The sequence below is a fragment of the Pantherophis guttatus genome, chromosome 5 (genome assembly GCF_059756535.1).
Source record: "Pantherophis guttatus breed Tessera chromosome 5, ASM5975653v1, whole genome shotgun sequence".
In the NCBI taxonomy this organism is placed as follows: domain Eukaryota; kingdom Metazoa; phylum Chordata; class Lepidosauria; order Squamata; family Colubridae; genus Pantherophis; species Pantherophis guttatus.
The window spans coordinates 58,462,000-58,483,608 of NC_142067.1; the positions used below are offsets into that span (position 1 = coordinate 58,462,000).

A 21,609-nucleotide genomic window follows, 5' to 3' on the forward strand; every position below is an offset into this window, starting at 1 on the left:
TTTATTGTACACCTATTAATGTTTTATATTTATATCAGTGTGTATAACTATGTTTTTGTTCCTTTAAATTCTGCTGATCGTTGACTAGATAAATATTGATTGATTGATTTGACTAATTCAAATTGTACTTTCAGAAATACACAAATAATTCTCAAAATATACACAGTAACTGTTGTGCTGTATGCTACTTAATTTCCAATTTCTGTTTTTGTGTAACTTAATCTGGATCATAAAGCGTTGTTTAAAAAAATGATTCCAAAATAAGTAGTGGTAAACTTTTTTCACTCTCTTGCTTAAAATATTTTCAATAATAATTGAAAATAATTCTTAAGGAAAGGTATCAACATTTGCATTTTTGCATGCAAGAGAATTAATAATTCATTACTTGCCAATATTGTTGAATACTAACAATTTGAATAATAATAATCTAATAGAATTAATATTTGTTGCTATTTGATCTATTTGATAATTTTTGATTTAATGTATATAGCAATAGCACTTAGACTTATATACCACTTCACAGTGCTTCACAGCCCTCTCTAAGTGGTTTACAGAGTCAGCATATTGCCCCCAACAATCTGACTCCTCATTTTACCCACCTTGGAAGGATGGAAGGCCTTGAACCGGTGAGACTTGAACTGCCAAACTGCTGGCAGTCAGCAGAAGTAGTCTGCAGTACTGCATTCTAACCACTGCACCACCACGTGGTGATATAAATATTCTGTAAGTTAATTAGTCACTTGATGGAAGCGGCATATAATAAAATAATAATTAACCTCATTATGAGATATTCATGAATTGTTCAATATAGAGACCCAAGTCACCCACATGCACAAATTAAATCAACCAGTTTTATCATGATAGCAAAGATAATATTGCTAAGCAATTGGTATTTGCCATGGTAATCCTTATGTATAAGGAAGTACATAATGTTTAAAAGTGTCTGAATCTATCATAAACAAAATATTCTGGGTAATTATTCTTGTTCTGTTTCCACAGGTTGCATTTGACAAATAACAGCACGTGGTGGCCCAGGAACCTCAGTTGCTCATCAGTCGCTCAGTAGTCAGTGTAGATTCTGTTTCTTCAGTCAGCAGCTACATCTGGCTACTGGGTCTCTGAAGACATCTTGGAGCAGCTTGTCACTGACCATTGGATAACCTGAATTACTTTTTAAACTATCATATATAAGAAAAAATTATTTAATAATAATCAGAATTTATCTGCAAATATTAAAAAGTGATCCCAGATACAGGGAGAGGGAGAGGGAGAGGGAGGGGAGAGAGAGAGAGATGTATATATACACATATTTCTGATTGAATTAAACAGAATTTTAATTCTGTTTAATTTTAATATTTTATTTATTTTCATCAAGCATGTATTGATAACAGATATAAGTATAAACATAATTATGAATACATGAAATGGATACAAATAAAAGGGAACATTAGGACAGGGACAGGGTAGGCATGCTTGTGCTTTTATGTATGCCCCTTAAAGACCTCTTAGGAATGGGGTGAGGTCGACAGTAGACAGTCTAAGATTAAAGTTTTGGGGGTTTGGGGAAGAAACCACAGTGTCAGGTAGTGCATTCCAGGCATTAACAACTCTGTTACTGAAGTCGTATTTTCTACAATCAAGTTTGGTGCGATTTACCATAAGTTTGTATCCATTATGTGCTCGTGTATTGTTATGGTTGAAGCTGAAGTATTCATTGACAGGTAGGACATTGTAGCAAATAATTTTATGTACTACGCTTAGGTTGCACCGAAGACAGTGAAGTTCTAAGTTGTCTAAGCCCAAAATTTCAAGATTGGTGGCTATGTTTATTTTCTTTTAGTAATGCCCATTATAACAAGTTGCAATAAACAAGAGACAACATCTTTAAAAATACTTTCACTAATTACTGCAATCTTCCATCAACCAAGTTCCATTGTCCTTTATACTAAAGATGGAATGTTTTATCTACAGGTACGATTTATTGGACATTATCTTTAGAAAGTAGCATACATGGATAGAAATTTAGGCAAAACATGAGATGATCAGAGACCATCCATTCATATTGTTTCACATCCTAACGTTTTTCTCTTGCACTTCACCCTGTCTTCCTCCCCAAGCATCTAAAACAAGAATGGTTCCCAGAAGGTCGGGGGGCGGAGGGGGGGAGGTTTACAAAGGACTTTTGAAATGAGGATAAAACAGCATGTGGCCCTACACTTACATATAGGGACAGGAGATTCTAAAAAAAAAAACATTGCCAGGTATCTTTTTAAGGATTTTGCATGTAAAATATTCCTTCAATCAGAAACAAACAAACAAAAAAGATGTTGAACAAACACCCTGATCCAAATTTTTACACTTTGAAACTGGGTGGTCACTTTAGTAGCATATATACTGTGACACACACACACACACCCCATGCCTATGAAGAGCAGCTTTGCACAGGGACATTAGAACAAAGGAAGTGGGCATTTCTTCTGTGGTGAATGGAATTGATTCATCTATTTCAAATAATAGTAGTTGAATGGGCTCTGAAGGTAATATTGGAGTGGCTCCATCGGTTCTAGTTTTCCTGTTTAAACAACATCCAGTATCATGATGAAGATGATCCGGCTTTTTGGCCTTCACCTGGCATACAATGTAGAATACTGTGTTTGTTAAGCAACAGCTACATTGTCTGCTGGGTTTCAGGCTTTCTGGAAGTACAAAAGAAAATTATCATGACATTGTTTTATATTCTGTTGCTTACTTATCAGCACAAACTGAGCTTTATAAGAAAAATATGCTGGAATCTTTTTTAATATTAAATAATTTAAATACTTCTATTATGGTCTTTTTTCATTTTTATTTCAAATTATTATACATTCAAAAGGATACATTTTACATTAGCTATGTTGCACTTTATTGAAAAAAAATAGAAGCATGCTAAATAATAATTCAAACGTATTTGGTACAAGACCATCTAGATAAACTTATGGCATATACGTATAAAGATTATATGGTAGAGTTCCCTAGGAACTCTGTTTCTTTTTGGAGTGCAGGCAAATAGACTATATTTTAGATGCGTCAGACCAGAGGCTGTCAAGCCTATAACAAGGTTTCTTTCCTTGAAGAAGGCTGCTTTCAGTGTAGGGATGCTGTACCAGCACCACCATTCTATTATAATCCCAGTGATTGAACAAGATTATCATATTTTGGAATATGAAATCAAATTTATCTTTGGAATCAGATTCATCTTTAATATTCCACCATGTTTTTAAAACCAATACTCTAAACCATTGCTCCATTTTCTGGCAACACTATAAGAACTATACAGTGGTGGATTGGCCTTTAATGACAAGGCTATTATAAATTACAGTTTGTAATTTAGATATAGAATTTCATATTTTAATACTTTTTATTCGGCATTTTACTTTTTGCCCGTGAGAAGGAAAATATATTGGGTACAGAGATAGGAATGAACTATTATTAAAGACATACTGTATGAGCCACACTGTAAAATTAATGTCCAAAAAAGTCATCATTTCAATCTATGACATTTGTCTATCTTTGTAAATGTGGGTTGTCATGCAATGGCACCTGGGTATTAATGCTGCAGAACTGTTAATAAATCATTAGTAGATCACTTGTGCAATAATATTGCATATCACCATTTACTTAAGTAAATAAGAATGCTGGCATTTGGGAAATTTAGTTAAATTTTCTACATAGCACTTTGTCCACCATGGTGCCAGTTATGGCATGATTTCTTATTTTCTAGTAATAGAAACTTTAAAATGGAACATAGTGAGCAAAGAAGCAAAAATTGCTGCTTCATTATCTGGCCACAAAATATTTATCTCTGCAAGCCAAAACTATATCTGCCTGGCTCCTTGTCTACTCCTTGTCTACAGGGGGTTGGACAAGAAGACTTCCAATGTCCCTTCCAACTCTTATTTATTCTATTCTATTCTATTCTATTCTATTCTATTCTATTCTATTCTATTCTATTCTATTCTATTCTATTCTATTCTATTCTATTCTATTCTATTCTATTCTATTCTATTCTATTCTATTGGCTTGTTTTTCCAGAAAAGTAAGCAATTGATTTTTAAAAGTGCCAACGTGTGCCTTGTAAATCATATTTTCCACCAATTGAGCTCAGCAATTTCTTCGTATGTATTCTCTTAAAATGTTCTATAAGATGTATGTATAGTCTCCCTATCATCCATGTGCATCCCTTTTCACTTCTTTGTTGGATAATAGTCCAACTATTCCCCTAACTGATTTTCTGTTTCAGTTATTTATTCAATTTCTATAACCGGCCATTTCAAGCAAGTGACTGCAACACATTTAAAGCACATTATGCCTTACAGTTCTAACTTTTTCCTTACGTTAATTCATCATACATTTTATTTTTGTTACTTGACAGAAGCCTTGTTCATTTTTACAGCTTCCTGGATGCTTTTGGAGAGCTATGTTACTTTGCTGACCTTTTTTTTTTTTTTAACATATGGAGGCATTCCAGATGAGTTTCAGTTAGCATATTTTTATATAACATCTAGGAATCATGAATAGATTTTGCTTTCTTGACTTTTCATTTCATTCTCTTTCATTATTCCCTAATTCTGGGAAGTTTTCCCTTGCACAGACAATGTAGAACTTTGGCTCCTTCTGACAAATTCCCAGTTGCATGTGTGCTAAATGTGATACTAAATGTAACACTCACTGTTTCCTATCAGAGTTACAACACATCTCTCACCAAACCATTAGGATTAAATCTAGATCAATTCCTTTAGAGCACATGTTACTTAGAAATTGAATTTGTAAAAAACATGCTTCAGCATGAATGTAGCCACTTTGTAAGGGTCACTGAAGAATTGTTAAAATTCCTCCTCTACATATGTGTCTGATTTTTCACCAGTAGCATTTTGTTCAGGTTGGGAATAGTAGATACTTAGATCCAATTTGCACATAATTACAGATAGACCTCAACTTATGTCCACAATTGGAACCACCAAAAGCAAGATAGTAATCGAGTTTTATGACTTTTTTTGCTGTAAAGTGAATTATCATGGTCATTAAGTGAATCACGCAGTCATTAAGCAAATCAGTCTTTCTCCCATTGACTTTGCTTGTCAGAAGCCAGCTAGGAACGTCACAAATAATGATCACACGATCCCAAGTCAATGCAACCATCATAAATACACTCTGGTTGCCAAGGGCTTGAATTTTGGTATTGTGGGAATACTGTGATGATAGTGAGTGTGAGGACTAGTTGTAAGACACTTTCTTCAGTGGTGATGTAACTTCACTAAATAAATGCTAGTAAGTCAAAGACTATCTGTATTGTCAACCTTATTGATTCTGTGGACAAATTTTATTTTCCAAAATTTAAGCACCATTTAACAATTTTTCGTTCCAATTGTGAACATAAGATTACTTCTAACTGAGTTGCAAGCAGTTATTACAGGATCTCTGTTTGGAATTTACCATCAGTACTCTTGGGTAATTATTGTCACTATGTACATACTTTATTTGTATAGATATTATATGATGGCCTGCTCTATTGTGTGAATTGAGTTTTTCTCCCCCATTTTGAATTTAAACAAAATTTTTATAGTTTTCTAGTTTTTTTTAAAAGAAAAATAGAAAGTGAATGCACACAATTATACATCCTAAAAATCAAAATGAGAAACACAGAACCAAATACAAAAAAGGAAAGGTTGAAGACTTAGATGCATATTGCAACTGTTACATAAAACTTAAGAATACTCTTGCGGTAATTAATTCCATAGGTTAACTTCCACCCAAGAAGTATACTATGGCAAAAAAAAAATTCCAGTCTCCTTCTGATAATACTGATCCTAGTATTTTAAAAGAAAAAACCTTCCTCTTTTTCATTTGTTTCCATACCATGCATGATTTTGTACAAAATGATAATGTCTGCTCCCAGTTAGTTTGGGATTCCCAATTAGAATCCCAAATATTTTAGCCTTTTCTTGTTAGTCTCTTCATATTTTACAGCTGTTGCCATAGGTGCCCACAGAAAAGGGGTAAATGATGAAATTTCTGATGTAAATTCCTCACTTCGTGTCCTTGTCTGCAATGTCACAATGCAAGTGTGAAAGGGCAGAACCTTTTGTTGTTTTAGCTTAATTGTAGTTAGGAACCACACCAATATCTGCTACACCCTTTCTCAGTGCTACAGACTGATACTATACATAGTATTCCTTGAGAAATCAATTTTCCCCTTGTTTCCATTAACTTATTTTGTTCAGGCTCATTAGTGGAACAGCCTTAAGTTGTTAGCTATATCAATATTAAAATAGCATTTCCCCCTTACTGTTAGAGCACCCAGGGGTTTCATCCGGCCTCAAGATTCATTTTTATTTATTTCATAATTCTTACAATCCAGTCCCAGGATTTTGGGAAGCGTGCATCATCAAACAAACCAAATCAACAAAATTATAAACCCAAAGGAGTATTTATAAAGAAAAAAAAGAAAAATCTAGAAAGACTGCAGCCTATTCATTCGGGCCCAAAGCCCATTTCAATAAAACAGCTCTAACTTCTTTGCACAATTGCATCAAGGTGGGGGCTGGATCTGCTTCTGGGGAGAGCATTCCATAAGGTGGGGCTATTGCAGAAGAAGTAAAATCTGTCACCCATTACTTTGCAGGGCAGTCATGTAACTGGCAGTGACCGAAGATACAGAGGCAGAAGATGGATCCGTAACAGGGCAACCAATTTTGTTCCTATATTTTCTGCCATCTCAGGGATGGATGGAAAACATTTTTAGTCAGTAGTGGAGAAATGTTAAAGTACTCATTTAACTTTCTGGAGAAGTCTGTAATGCCAAGAAAGACAGAAGAAAAAAGGTGAATGGGCTCAATTACAGTTGAGTTATCAAATCATTGGCACCCAGAAATTTACTTATAGCTCAGAATTGCATTTCTGTGCTGATGATTACATGCCATCAAGTCATTGTTGACTCTTAATGACTATATAGATATTCTCCATGATGATCTGTCCCTAACATGTTTCTTCACTTCTATGGTGCATTCATCACTTAGTAGTGATACATATAGTGCAACTCAGTCTATCTACCTTGCTGTTGTTTATCCTCTTCTCTTTCCTTCTGTCTTTCCCAGAATTGGAGAGAGCTAGGACTTTGCATGGTTTAGACTTGATTGTTTGTATCTTGAATGAGAACTCTGGTTGATTTGTTCAGTGATATATCTCTGCTAAACCCAAGAAATACAGTCAGGTCCAGAAATATTGGGACTTCGACACAATTCTAACATCTTTGGCTCTATACACCACCACAATGGAGTTGGAATGAAACAAACAATATGCTTTAACTGCAGACTGTCAGCTTTAATTTGAGGATATGTGCATCCAACTCAGGTGAACGGTGTAGGACTTACAGCAGTTTGCATATGTGCCTCCCACTTGTTAAGGGACCAAATGTAATGGGACAATTGGCTTCTCAGCTGTTCCATGGCCAGGTGTGTGATATTCCCTCATTACCCCAATTACAATGTGCAGATAAAAGGCCCAGAGTTCATTTCAAATGTGATATTTACATTTGGAATCTGTTGCTGTCAACTCTCAAGATGAGATCCAAAGAGCTGTCACTATCAGTGAAGCAAGCCATCATTAGGCTGAAGAAACAAACCCATCAGAGAGATAGCAAGAACATTAGGCATGGCCAAAACAACTGTTTGGAACATTCTCAAAAAGAAGGAATGCACCAGTGAGCTCAGCAACACCAAAAGACCCGGGAGACCACAGAAAACAACTGTGGTGGATGACCGAAGAATTCTTTCCCTGGTGAAGAAAACACCCTTCACAACAGTTGGCCAAATCAAGAACACTCTGCAGGAGGTAGGTGTATGTGTGCCAAAGTCAACAATCAAGAGAAGACTTCACCAGAGTGAATACAGAGGGTTCACCACAAGATGTAAACCATTGGTGAGCCTCAAAAACAGGAAGGCCAGATTGCCAAACAACATCTAACAAAGCCTTCACAGTTCTGGAACAAGATCCTATGGACAGATGAGACCAAGATCAACTTGTACTAGAGTGATGGGAAGAGAAGAGGATGGAGAAGGAAAGGAACTGCTCATGATCCTAAGCATACCACCTCATCAGTGAAGCATGGTGGTGGTAGTGTCATGGCGTGGGCATGTATGGCTGCCAATGGAACTGATTCTCTTGTATTTATTGATGATGTGACTGCTGACAAAAGCAGCAGGATGAATTCTGAAGTGTTTCGGGCAATATTATCTGCTCACATTCAGCCAAATGCTGCAGAACTCATTAGACGGCGCTTCACAGTGCAGATGGACAATGACCCAAAGCATACTGCAAAAGCAACCAAAGAGTTTTGAAGGGACAGAAGTGGAATGTTATGCAATGGCCAAGTCAATCACCTGACCTGAATCCCATTGAGCATGCATTTCACTTGCTGAAGACAAAACTGAAGTGAAAATGCCCCAAGAACAAGCAGGAACTGAAGACAGTTGCAGTAGAGGCCTGGCAGAGCATCACCAGGGATGAAACCCAGTGTCTGGTGATGTCTATGCGTTCCAGACTTCAGGCTGTGATTGACTGCAAAGGATTTGCAATCAAGTATTAAGAAGAGAAAGTTTGATTTATGATTATTATTCTGTCCCATTACCTTTGGTCCCTTAACAAGTGGGAGGCACATATGCAAACTGCTGTAAGTCCTACACTGTTCACCTGAGTTGGATGTACATACCCTCAAAGCTGACAGTCTGCAGTTAAAGCTCATTGTGTTTGTTTCATTCCAACTCCATTGTAGTGTATAGAGCCAAAGACATTAGAATTGTGTCGATATCCCAACATTTCTGGACCTGACTGTATGAGCTGTTCCCTCAAGTGCGCCTTCTGAATTACCTGACATTCTCTTTCAGCGGTCTATAACAAGATCCATAAAATGACCCTTTTCTAGTTTGCAGCACATACAAAGACCAGTCCACTACAACATTATCCATCAGTATTTTTTAAAAAATACATACATCTGATTTTTACCCAAGCACATTAACTAAACTGGTGGGTTTCAGCTTTGGCTGAGATTTTGCTAAGTCTTTTTAAAATTATGGTTTGTTTATACAAGATATAATGACTCTACTTGGTAATTTGGTGGGAAGACACTTTTATTTGCAAGGGTGTTTATTGAATAAACAGAAGAGTGGTGTAGTTAAGGCATCGAGCTAGAAACCAGGAGACTGTGAATTCTAGTCAGGCATAAAGCCAGCTGGGTGACCTTGGGCAGTCACTCATTCTCAGCCTTCGGAAGGAAGCAATGGCAAACCACTTCTGAAAAACTTGCCAAGAAAACTGCAGGGACTCCAGGCAGCGTCTGAGAAATGGACTTGCTTGAATGGAAGAAAAAAAATGAAGAATTGACAAATAGATCCAATTACAATGTGAAAGCTGTAGTCTGCAGTGAATGGTAACTTCCAAATGATACATCGAGGTATCTTTGGGTACAGTGACTTCATTGTGTTGGTTTTTATGTTACATTCCACATAATTGCATGTATTGATTTAAAATTCTTATTTACCTCCATCTCCAATTTCTGATGTTCCTTGTTGATATCTTCTTGTACTCCATGAAATCTCTTGGCACTAAACAAATTGTTCATAGATAGTAATAGGACATGTAAGTTTTAATCAAAATGTTACAAATAGCATACAATAAATACAAATTACAATAAATAGCTTACCCTGAAATAATTTAAACAGTTCATGAGTTTAGCAAATAAATTAAAATTATTTCCCTATGAACATATATAAACTTGGCAGTTAATTGTCCCCAAAATAGGCTGTAGCAGAGTAACTTCTTGGTACTAGCAAATAGTTGTCCAATTTTTGCTTGAAAGCCTCCACTGATGGAGAATCCATTACTCCAGGAGATAGGCTGTTTCATTGATTATAAACTCTTACAGATAGGAAATTCTTCTTTGTTTTCAGATTGAATCTTCTGCAAAGCTTCCATCCATCTTATCTTTTTTCTAGCCTAGGGCACTAAGTGGAATGAATCTACTGTCTCTTCTGTGACAACAGTTCAGATATTTGCAAACTCCTATTAAGTCTCTCCTTAGCTTTAGGCAAAACATATTCAATTTCTTTAATCATTCTTAATAGGATTTAGCATCTGCTGTAAGCACCTCACTATCTTTGTTGCTCTTCTCTGCTTGTGGCCTAGACAACGCAGCACAGAATAGAATTATCACTTCCCATGATCTCAGTACTATACCTTTCTTCAATGCAGTGGCTTTTTTGGCAGCTGTAGCTGGCCATGTTTAACCTGTGGTCTACCAGGATACTGAGATTCTTCTATATTACTGACAAGCCATGTGCCATCTATCTTGTACCTATAACTTCTTGTTTTTCTGTCTTAAATTACATTCCACACACACACACCAAGTTATGTTTATTACAGTTGAATTTTTAGATAGGATCCAATGTTCAGGTCTATCAAGAGCCTTTTGATTCTTCTGTTTGTTTTGGCTTGTTTGCAGCTTTCTATATCTGCAAATTTGTTGAGCATCCCTTTAAGTTATTTATGAAAATGTTGCAGAGCACTAGGCCAAGGACAGAACTCTGAGGAACCTCTCTGCATCTCTCCCTCCATGTAGGCACCGATTCATTAAAGACCAGATACTGGGTATGTTTGCTTAACCACCTGTGAGTCCATCTGGTGGTGGCATCATTCATCCCACATTGTTTCATTTTACAAAGAAGGTAACTATGGTGGATTTCATTAAATACAATACTTTATAACTACTTTACAGCCCCAGTGTTCTCTTGGTTTACTTATATAATTACTTTGTAAAAAAAGCGCTCCACATGGGGCCACCCTTGAACAGTGTTGAGAAGCTACAGCTGATGCAGAATGCAACAACACATATAGTTCTGGAGGTCCATAGGATGGCACATATAACACCACTGTTGTGTGAGTTGCATTGGTTATTAGTTTGCTTATGGAACCAATTCAAAGTGTTTGGTTTTTCAAAGCCCTATCTGGCAAGGGTCCAGGCTATCTGAGAGAGCGGTCCCACCCCATGGGACTATCCCACCCCACTTACACCAGTGGAAGAGGCCTGCTGTGGAGCCCATCTGCTAAGGAATTCCAGCAGGTGAGATCAAGGAGAAGAGCCTTTTCAGCTATGGCCCCAACCCCGTAGAACACTACCATTGGAGGTGAGAACTGCTCCCAGCCCTTTGGACTTCTAGAAGGGTATTAAAACTTGGTTTTGCCAGTTGGGTTGGAGCCATGTGGGGTGCTCACTGCAGGAAATGATTGATGGGGTAAGAAGTCCTCATCCTCATGCTATCTGTTTGGTTCTGGGGTGGTTTTTTTTTTTTTTTGCATAGTTTTAAATTTTTTAATTGCTTTTTATATTTTTATGTTTTGTAAACTGCTTTGTGTCACCCTATTGGGGAACTGGGCAGCATATAAATTTAATAAATAAAAAGCAGAAACATTTATCTGGCATCTATTTTAATAAACCCATGCTAGGTTCTAGTGATCTACTTGTTCCTTTTTAAGTGTTTGAAAATTAAGAGAGAGAGAGAGAGAGAGAGAGAGCTTTGCTTCCATCAAACAGCAACAATCATGAATCAATATTCATGCAAAAGGTTTTATATTTCGAGTCTGTTCCCATTATCATATGCTTTCTATAAATAAGAAACATCTAATAAAGTTTCTCATGTTTTCAATGACTTTGCTGAAAAACTATACCAGGCAGAGGTGTAGTTTTACACATCCCAAATTTTGCTCCTTATCATACAGACATACTTAATAAATCTATCCTGGTGTAGTTATCACATTCATCCTTACTATCTTTTTGGAAAAGGGAACAAAAATAGTATTCTTAAAATAATGAGGCACATACTCATTTTGCATAGACACCCCAGAGTTGAACATTCTTCCAATTATACTCTCAACACCTGTAGTCTTACATTTTTATTTTCAATTTTTTTTACAGCAGTTTATTTTTTCTTTTTTTTTTTCTTGGAAACTAACAGAAAAATCATTTTAATTCCATTAATCTATATATAGCTCTAATTCCTACACAAATTTCTAAAATATTCTTTCTAGCATTTCCTCACTTTAGTTTCTTATCCTTATTTTTATTCTCATCTCATTCTCTCTACTGGAGGCCATTTGTTTAGCTCTTTTTACCCGTTTTCCAAACAATTTTTGCTTTTATCAAAATCACCCTGCATTTTCACTGCCTGTTTTAAACTGAATAGTTTTTTCCCCTCTCTGGAACTATGTTTCAGATTCAAAGAGAAAAGTTGACTTGGAGTATGCAGAGGTGCACATGTAGCCACTTGGTGGGCACATGTTAACCCAATTGTACCTGTTCCAAGGTCACTCTGAAGTGGTGGAAGTCAGCTGGGAGGACCCAAGAAAAGATGCAGCTGACTTAAAGAGTTACTAGAGGTGCTATTTGAGGATCTCATTTTGCTCTGAATTGTCTTGTCTCTTCTAATGCAAAGTGTGTCATTATTTTAACAGCAAACTTTCTTTTAGTCATTTTGCCTTCGTTCATATTTGATCTCATCATTCTCAAAACATTCTTTTTCATGCTTTCTATTAGCATAATCCCACCCATCTCTGCATCATTTTGTTCTGTAATTATTTTGTCTGTCTTCCATGCAACTCCTACATTCCTCCTCATTATGTCCACTTTTTACTCATTCTGTTGGAAAAACAATTTTTCTTTTTTAAATACAAGACTCATACTTTCTCTTCCTGCAGTCATTCTACCTTTACTCTCATTTCTTTCATATCCCCTTTCAACAGTAACCACAAATTATCTTTCCACATTTAGATCCTCTCATAACCCTTGTATTTTTCATTGACTGTCAATTCGTCAATCATTCACCACTCATTCATTCTTAGGTTCCAAATGGCATAGCTATTGTTTCTCTAGCTTTTCACCTTGTTCCTAACATGCATTCCTCATCCAACAGAATATATATTTTAACCCATATTATATTCATTCAGAATATTGAATTTTTTTCTCAATATTCATCTCTGGTTCTCTCATTATGACTATTCACTGGAATATAACATGCAACTATCACCAACCTATGTGTTCCTTTCATATGCATCTCTCAACTATTTTGATGCTCCAATTCATACTTTCCAACATGTTTGCCTTTCATTCCTTATTAAATATCTTCACTCCTATGCACATTTTTATCAATTCCATTCGTATGTTTAGACTACTGTCATGCTGTTCTGACAGATCCTTCTGCTTTTTCTTATTTGTACAATGTATCCATTTCTATTTCATTAATAAACTTCCTTATGGCATAGTCCTCTTTCTCCTCATTGGTTTTGTCACTGGAAACTTTTATATAATGCTTTTTAGTAAAAAGAGCAATACTTTAGGTCAGCGGCCCCCCGTCTTGGGCACCAGGGACTGGTTTCATGGAGAGAGGTTTTTCTGCAGACCGGAGGGGGTGTGGTTTTGCATGCTGCCTGTATCCCGCAGATCGGGCTTTGCTTGTTTGCACGGCCCAGTTTCTGGCATGTTGCAGGCCGGTGCCAATTCACAGATCAGAGGTGGGGGACCTCTGCTCTAGGTTACCAGATTTAATCTTAGTAAATAGTATGCAACACTTTGTAATAGTAAAGTATAATAGTATAATAGAATAAATAATGCTAGTTGGTCTGGGTAAATAGTGGCCAACACCGTAGATACATGCACAATCAAGCCAAGCCTTACTCCAAGTATATTTACCATATTCTGTGCCGGTCAAAATCTTCAGTATCAAGAATATTAATAATATCAAGAAAACTTGCAAATTTACATCTGGATAGTTTCATCCCACCAACTAAAAGGTATATGTCATGTACTAACACACTTAGGATTCAAGTATCAAGTAAAACTATGACTAAGAAAAGAACTAGGGGGAGAAATCAATGTGATTGAGGGAGCATACTAGTTGACAAATTGTAAAATGGGGAAGACATTTTAGTTATATTTCTAAATTTAAGAAATAAATTCCATGTTTTCTTGTAATTACATTTTATATTAATGCCATATTATTTTGTATAGTCACATTACCCTTTGGCATAGTTTTAATACAATTTGTCAGAAGAGTTTGCATTCAATTTCATGTCAGAACATTTTCCTTGAACATTTGTTGTTTTTCTATAACTTTATTGATTTTTTAAATACAAAGTTAAAAGATAAACATTTTTTTTAAAAAGCTCCAAAAAGAGAGAATGGAAGCTCTGTATGATTTAATAAGAATTCTAGTGTTCTTAATAATACATTTGTTTTCATTTGAGAGTACAACAAACAGAAAATTTTCACTAGTTTCTGCAGTTCCATGAGAAACAATTATTTTCTATCAATTTACAATATAATTTTGGAGAAAGGAGGACCAACTGGACACAAGGAACAATAAAAAAAAACTGGTTTGCTTTTGCACATCCCTTAGTAAGGCTTAGACTTCAGATTAAGAAGAAAAATACTTCCTGTACTGAATACATTAGTATTATTCCAGAATTGGGCACTTGATCTTTGCAACATTAATATAAGTGTATGTAGGAATCATATTTTCAAAGAAGACAGAATGGGTCTTTCTTACATAACACCTTTATATTAGAAGCATTGATAAGATACAAAATAGTGCATATTGTGGGGCTAATTCTCACTTCTTCAGATTTACAAGGAAATGCTAGATTCAGAAAAATATCCTGTAAGGTTAAGGTCAATAATGAAAAATTATAGACAACTTCCTATAAGTAGAAAAGTAGTTAGGCAGTTAAATAAAAAGAGAATTAAATGAGTGATATTAGTAATAAGATTGCAGGGAAGATAAATACTTCCATGTTTCTGCTTTCATAGAAAACAGAGATATTTTAAAGATTATTGGAAGAAAATAGTGGTAGTCACTTTAGTGACCAACTAAAAGCAAATAAATTACCAGATCCAGAATGGTATCCATCCAATAGTTCATAAATAATGTAAATGTGAGATTGGTGATCATCTGACCAAAAACATAACATTTCTGTAAAATTGCCTTCCTATTAGAAGACTACAAAAAAAGGGGGGGCAATATAAATTTTAAAAAAGGGATCCAAGATATACTTAGATTTTCTGAAATATAATCTGGTTCTGGAATATTTATTCTTTGAGGGAGTCCCAAAGTCTGCGACACTCTTGCTGTGGAGATCTGTGATTTTCCAGTTGCTACTGAGATACTAGAATACAACACTCCTTAAATATAGTATTGTTGTGCTAAAGATGCTGAAAGGTATAGCTCAGCAACATCTAAGGTCTTACAAAACAGTGTGTGGTGGCAGCCAAAAAAGCTAATGAAATCGTAAATTGCATTAACGGAGGGATACAATCAAGATCAAGGTAGGTACTAATACCACTCTACAAAGCCTTAGTAAGACCACACCTAGAGTATTGCATCCAGTTTTAGTCACCACACTATAAAAAAAGATGTTGAGATTCTAGAAAGTGCAGGGAAGAGCAGCCAAGACGATTAGGGGACTGGAGGCTAAAATATACGATGAACGGTTGCAGAAACTGGGCATGGCTAGTCTAGTGAAGAGAAGGACCAGGGGACACATGATAGCAGTGTTCCAATATTTGAGGGGCTGCCACAGAGAGGAGGGAGTCAAGCTATTTTCCAAAGCACTTGAAGGCCAGACAAGGAATAATGGATGGAAACTGAACAAGAAGAGGAAATAAGGAGAAATTTTCTGACAATGAGAAGAATCAACCAATGGAACAGCTTGCCTTCAGAAGTTGTGGGAGCTTCGTCACTGGAAGCTTTCAAGAAGAGATTGGACTGCCATCTGTCAAAAATGGTGTAGGGTCTGCTGGGCGGGGGATTGGACTAGATGACCTATAAAGTTCCTTCCAAATCTGTTAATCTGTAATCTGTAAAATACTCCGATTCAGTTTCAAACATTTTTGACAAATTCTATCACAAACTTGGCAGTCATAAGAGGAGAGGTCCTACTGTGGCCGGGTAGCTAATTAGAAAGAAATTATGGACAGAATGTGGATTAGGGTTGTGAACATTCCGCAGATAATTCAGGATGAGAGTGAGACTGTAAAAAGAATATGCTGCAGCTCTAAAGCATCCACTCATAGGCAAAGTCCAAAGTACATTGTCTGAATCATCTGAGTTTGCACAGGCCTAATATGGATATTTCTTACAATAGAGGATTTAACAACAGCATTCCTCAAACATTTATATTGAGATTTTAAGATGATGACACCACTTCCATTAATGAATGCTTAGAAGAGTTCCTTAAGCAAAATAAAATCTGAAAGCAAAACCTAAGGATAATGTTAAATATTAAGACTTTGGTAATGCCAAAATGCATACATAGCTGGACATCAAAATAGAAAAAGGGGAACAGAATGCTGGAAAAATAAAGAAGCAAATCTCAGGGGGGAAAGTCAATAACAATTTAAGATTAAGGAAGATAAGGACATTTGAATGAGTACAAATATTAGAATAGTTAAAATAACAGTGTACCTCAGTGAAAAAAAGAAGATACCTTTAAATCATGGGTTTGCATAATGTATCAATGGATTGTAAAAATTAGTTACTCACTCTAAACTAAATAAAGGTTTGAAGCAAACAAAGTTTTCTATGATTTAGACATATATTAACAGCCAGTGATTGGCTAGAAAAATATTAATACAATAATATGATGAAATAAAAGGGAGAGAGACTGGGTAATAGATGCATACAATTAATGAGCTTACTGAAATGTCCTTCAAAAAAATTGAAACGCACAAAAGGCAGGTTTAGATGATGAACATTTGTCAATTTGATCACTGGGAGTTGAACATGTTTCATTTCAACTAAGACTTGCTTTTGATAGAAAAACAAGTAGTAATATCTGGCTGACTTTGTTTGGGTTCAGAAGCTAAATAGGCTGAAGTCCAATTTGTACATGGATGGGAAACCTCTACACCCGTGATGGTGAACCTATGGCACGCATGCCACCTTTGGCATGTGGAGCCATATCAGTGGGCACACAAGCGTTGCCCTAGCTGAGCTCCAGTGCGCATGCACGCGTCAGCCAGATGATTTTCGGGCCTTCTGGGCCCACCGGAAGTCGGGAAACAGGCTGTTTCTAGCCTCCAGAGGACCTTCAGAGGGGTCGGGAAGGCCCATTTTTCGGTCTCCCCAGGCTCCAGAGGCTTTCTAGGAGCCTGGGGAGGGCAAAAATGGCCTTCCCCACTCTGGAGGCCCTCCAGAGGCCGGAAACAGCCCATTTCCCGACTTCCGGTCCCACTGGAAGACCCGTTTTTCAGTCTCCCCAGGTTCCAGAGGTTTTCTAGGAGCACGGGGAAGGCAAAAACGGCCTTCACCACCACCACCGAAGGCCCACCGGAGGCCAGACACAGCCCATTTCCCGACTTCCGATCCCACCCAAACCGGCCCAAACTGGCTGAATCCCACCACTGGTTAAGGCTGATGTGGCCTAAATTTGCAGTTGTATGAGGAATTTTAGGATTATGGAAATTTAGTGACAGCAGTTTAGTATACAATGGTTGTGACAAGTCAAATTTTATGTTAGAGAATAAAAGCAGTGATTTTAATGAGTTTATTCAAATTGTAATGATATTTATACAAATTTAGTGCATTACCAAACTTGAAATAACATATACATTTTTATTGCTTCGTATAAAAGCTACTGCAGAGCTGAAGAAAACACGAAGATCAGCCCAACTGATCAGGCAACACTGCTGGACCAGCTCACTTTTGAGGAATGATTGTATCAGTTGATGTTTCTCAGCTTGTAAATGGAGGATGGGGGGAGACACACAGAATGTAAAATTACACACTCTGTTAAAAGTGGATGCTTACCTTTTTTTCTTCATTACATTCTCATAACGAAAGGACATGGGGTTCATTTGCATAGATAAAATAGCATATTTCTTCCCATAAATTATTAAATTATAGGCTTATATACTATTAAATGTGATGGCTATCATGGTTTAAGAGGTGGGCTAGGAGAATTAATAAAGGAAAGTAGCAGTTAATTATGATGGCAATATCCATTAGTAGCAGCTGTGGAGGAAAGGAATGAAAGAGTGCTACTGTGTCAGAATATTCATGACTGGGAAGACATGGTAACAAGGTCAGCCAATGAATAGGCATATCAACTAAATCAGCCAATTGGGAGCTGGGACAGACTGGAGCCAGGGCGTGTCTGCAGCTTCTGAGTCTGTGCAGAGAATTGAAACTGAAACTAACCAGTGTGTGTGAACTTGTCTGCTGATCTGAGCTGAAATGAAACGGTTCTCTGCTGTAGGTATTGTATATATATTCTTGTATATAAAGAAGTTAATGAATCCTGCTGAATCATTTTATCTGTGTGTGCTTCTGGATTTGATTTTTGCAAGAAACTCTGACATAGTGCACTATTCCACAGGGGACTAATGACATAAAAAAGGTTGGTAAAATTATGACCGAGATTGTTAAGGGCAGTATGTTGACTCTGTAAACCACTTAGAGAATAGAATAGAATAGAATAGAATAGAATAGAATAGAATAGAATAGAATAGAATAGAATAGAATAGAATAGAATAGAATAGAATTCTTTATTGGCCAAGTGTGATTGGACACACAAGGAATTTGTCTTGGTGCATACGTTCTCGGTGTACATAAAAGAAAAGATTTCCTGTTTCTGGGCTATCCTGTTCACTGATATGTTAGAATTATAGTTGTTGCTATCACATCAGCTATAATCATTGATTATAGTTGTTGCTATGACATCAAATTGATTAGTATCATTTTGCTTACTGGGCAACTGTGGAGATTTCCTTCTTAGGGAAGGAACTCAGGGTAGGACATTTCTGGATATTCTGAGATGGCCTTTCAGTTTCTATTATGGTTGTAATGAAGATTTCTTTTCTAGTGCATATTAGTGCTGAATATCATGCCATTGACAGTGCATTTTAATGACCTTCTTCTCAAACCTATTTTACATATCTATGTATAGATCTGATTAAAAATTGATATATGCTTATGAATTTGAGAACTCATTGTGGCATTATTTATTTCTCCCTTTATCAAAGAGTTCCAAACCAGTCCATCATATCTACCAACAGGTATTTTTCCATATAGAATTCTTTATTGGCCAAGTGTGATTGAATACACAAGGAATTTGTCTTGGTGCATACGCTCTCAGTGTACATAAAAGAAAAGATACATTCATCAAGAATCATAAGGTACAACACTTAATGATAGTCATAGGGAAACCGTCAATATAAATCCTAAGGATACCAGCAACAAAGTTACAGTCATAAGTGGGAGGAGATGGGTGATAGGAACAATGAGAAGATTAATAGTAATGCAGACTTAGTAACTAGTTTGACAGTGTTGAGGGAATTATTTGTTTAGCAGAGTGATGGCATTTGGGGAAAAACTGTTCTTGTGTCTAGTTGTTCTGGTGTGCAGTGCTCTATAGCATCGTTTTGAGGGTAGGAGTTGAAATAGTTGATGTCCAGGATGCGAGGGGTCTGTAAATATTTTTACAGCCCTCTTTTTGACTCATGCAGTATACAGGTCCTCAATGGAAGGCAGGTTGGTAGCAATTGTTTTTTCTGCAGTTCTAATTATCCTCTGAAGTCTGTGTCTGTCTTGTTGGGTTGCAGAACCAAACCAGACAGTTATAGAGGTGCAGATGACAGACTCAATAATTCCTCTGTAGAACTGTATCAGCAGCTCCTTGGGCAGTTTGAGCTTTCTGAGTTTGCGCAGAAAGAACATTCTTTGTTGTGCTTTTTTGATGACTTTTTGATGTTGGGTGTCCATTTTAGGTCATGAGGTATGGTAGAACCTAGAAATTTGAAGGACTCTACTGTTGATACTGTGTTGTCTAGTATTGTAAGAGGTGGTAGTATAGGAGGGTTTCTCCTAAAGTCCACCACCATTTCTACAGTTTTGAGTGTGTTCAGATCCAGATTGTTCTGGTTGCACCACAAGACTAGTTGTTCAACCTCCCATCTGTATGCGGATTCATCATTGTCTTGAATGAGACTGATCACTGTTGTATCATTTATGAACTTCAGTAGTTTAACAGATGGATTGGTTGAGATGCAATCATTGGTATATAGAGAGAAGAGAAGTGGAGAGAGCACACAGCCTGTGCTAATTGTACAGGTATCTGATGTGATTCTGCTTAGCTTTACCTGCTGCTTCCTGTCTGTTAGGAAGGTTATGATCCATTTACAAGTGTGTTCAGGTACCACTAGCTAGTTTAGCTTAGTTAGAAGAATGTCTGGAATGATGGTGTTGAATGCTGAACTAAAGTCTACAAAGAGGACCCTTGTGTAGGTCTTCGGAAATTCAAGATGTTGTAGGATGTAGTGCAGAGCCATATTAACAGCATCATCTGTTGATCTATTTGCTCAGTATGCAAATTGCATGGGGTCTAACAGTGGATCCGTGATGGTTTTCAACTGGGACAGCACTAGCCTTTCAAAGGTTTTCATGACTACAGATGTTAGAGCAACTGGTCTGTAGTCATACAGTTCCTTGATGGTGGGCTTCTTCAGCACTGCGATGATAGTAGAGCTTTTGAAGCAAGAAGGAACATAGCACATCTCTAGCGATTTAGTGAAGATATGGTTGAAGATGGGGGACAATTGGTCAGCACAGACTTTTAAGCAAGAAGGAGTTATCTTGTCTGGGCCTGAAGCTTTTCCTGGCTTTTGTCTGTGAAATAGGTCTTGCACTTCCTTTTCTGTGATCATTAGGGGTTGTGAACCCAATTGGATGGGGTCAGTTGTAGGAGGTTTGGCTGTTGTTAGTGTGTCTGAGATTGGGATTGTAGAGATAGGTGGCTATAGTTTCCTTTCAAACCTGCAGTAAAACACATTCAAGTCATCTGCCGGTTGTTGATTTCCTTTAGCCTGGGAAGGAGGTTTGCCATAACCGGTGATTTTTAAAAGAGTTTTCCACATATTTACTGGTTCATTTGTTGAGAACTGATTCTTTAGCTTTTCAGAGTAGCTTCTTTTTGCTGCTCTGATCTCCCTTGTTAATACATTTCTGGCCTGATTGTACAATATTTTATCACCTTTTCTGTAAGCTTCCTCTTTGGAATGACATAGCTGCTTAAGTGAACCAAGGTTTGTTGTTACTGTATATTCTCAAGTTCCTGGTTGGTACACATAGGTCTTCACAGAAGCTGACATATGATGTTACGGTATCTGTGAGTTCATCTAAGTGTGCAGAGGTACTTTCAAAACATTCCAATCAGTGCAGTCAAGGCAGGCCTGTAGCTTTAACTCTGCCTCCTCAGTCCCCTCTATAGAGAAGACTGTAAAACACTGTAAAGTGGTATATAAGTCTAAGTGCTATTGCTTTTACTGTATATAAACAATTATTACGTTAAACTCTGTATTAAATTATCTCTGGGATATTGCTGTTGACAGGACTCTCCACTGAATTTGATCCAATCTGATTCCTTTTGTTTTAAAATTTTAATGTATTTCTGTTACCATCTTTTTATGGAGTTATTTCTGCCCAGAATTTATATATACATAATATTTCAAGGGTAACAAGTATTTTTTTAATT

At 36.8% G+C, this 21,609-nt stretch overlaps 1 long non-coding RNA gene across 1 annotated transcript in view; it reads left to right on the forward strand.

Moving 5' to 3' along the window:
- Positions 1-21,609, forward strand: part of LOC148113397 (uncharacterized) — a 197,296-nt gene that overhangs the window by 90,041 nt on the left and 85,646 nt on the right. The gene's annotated exons all lie outside the window — the stretch shown is intronic.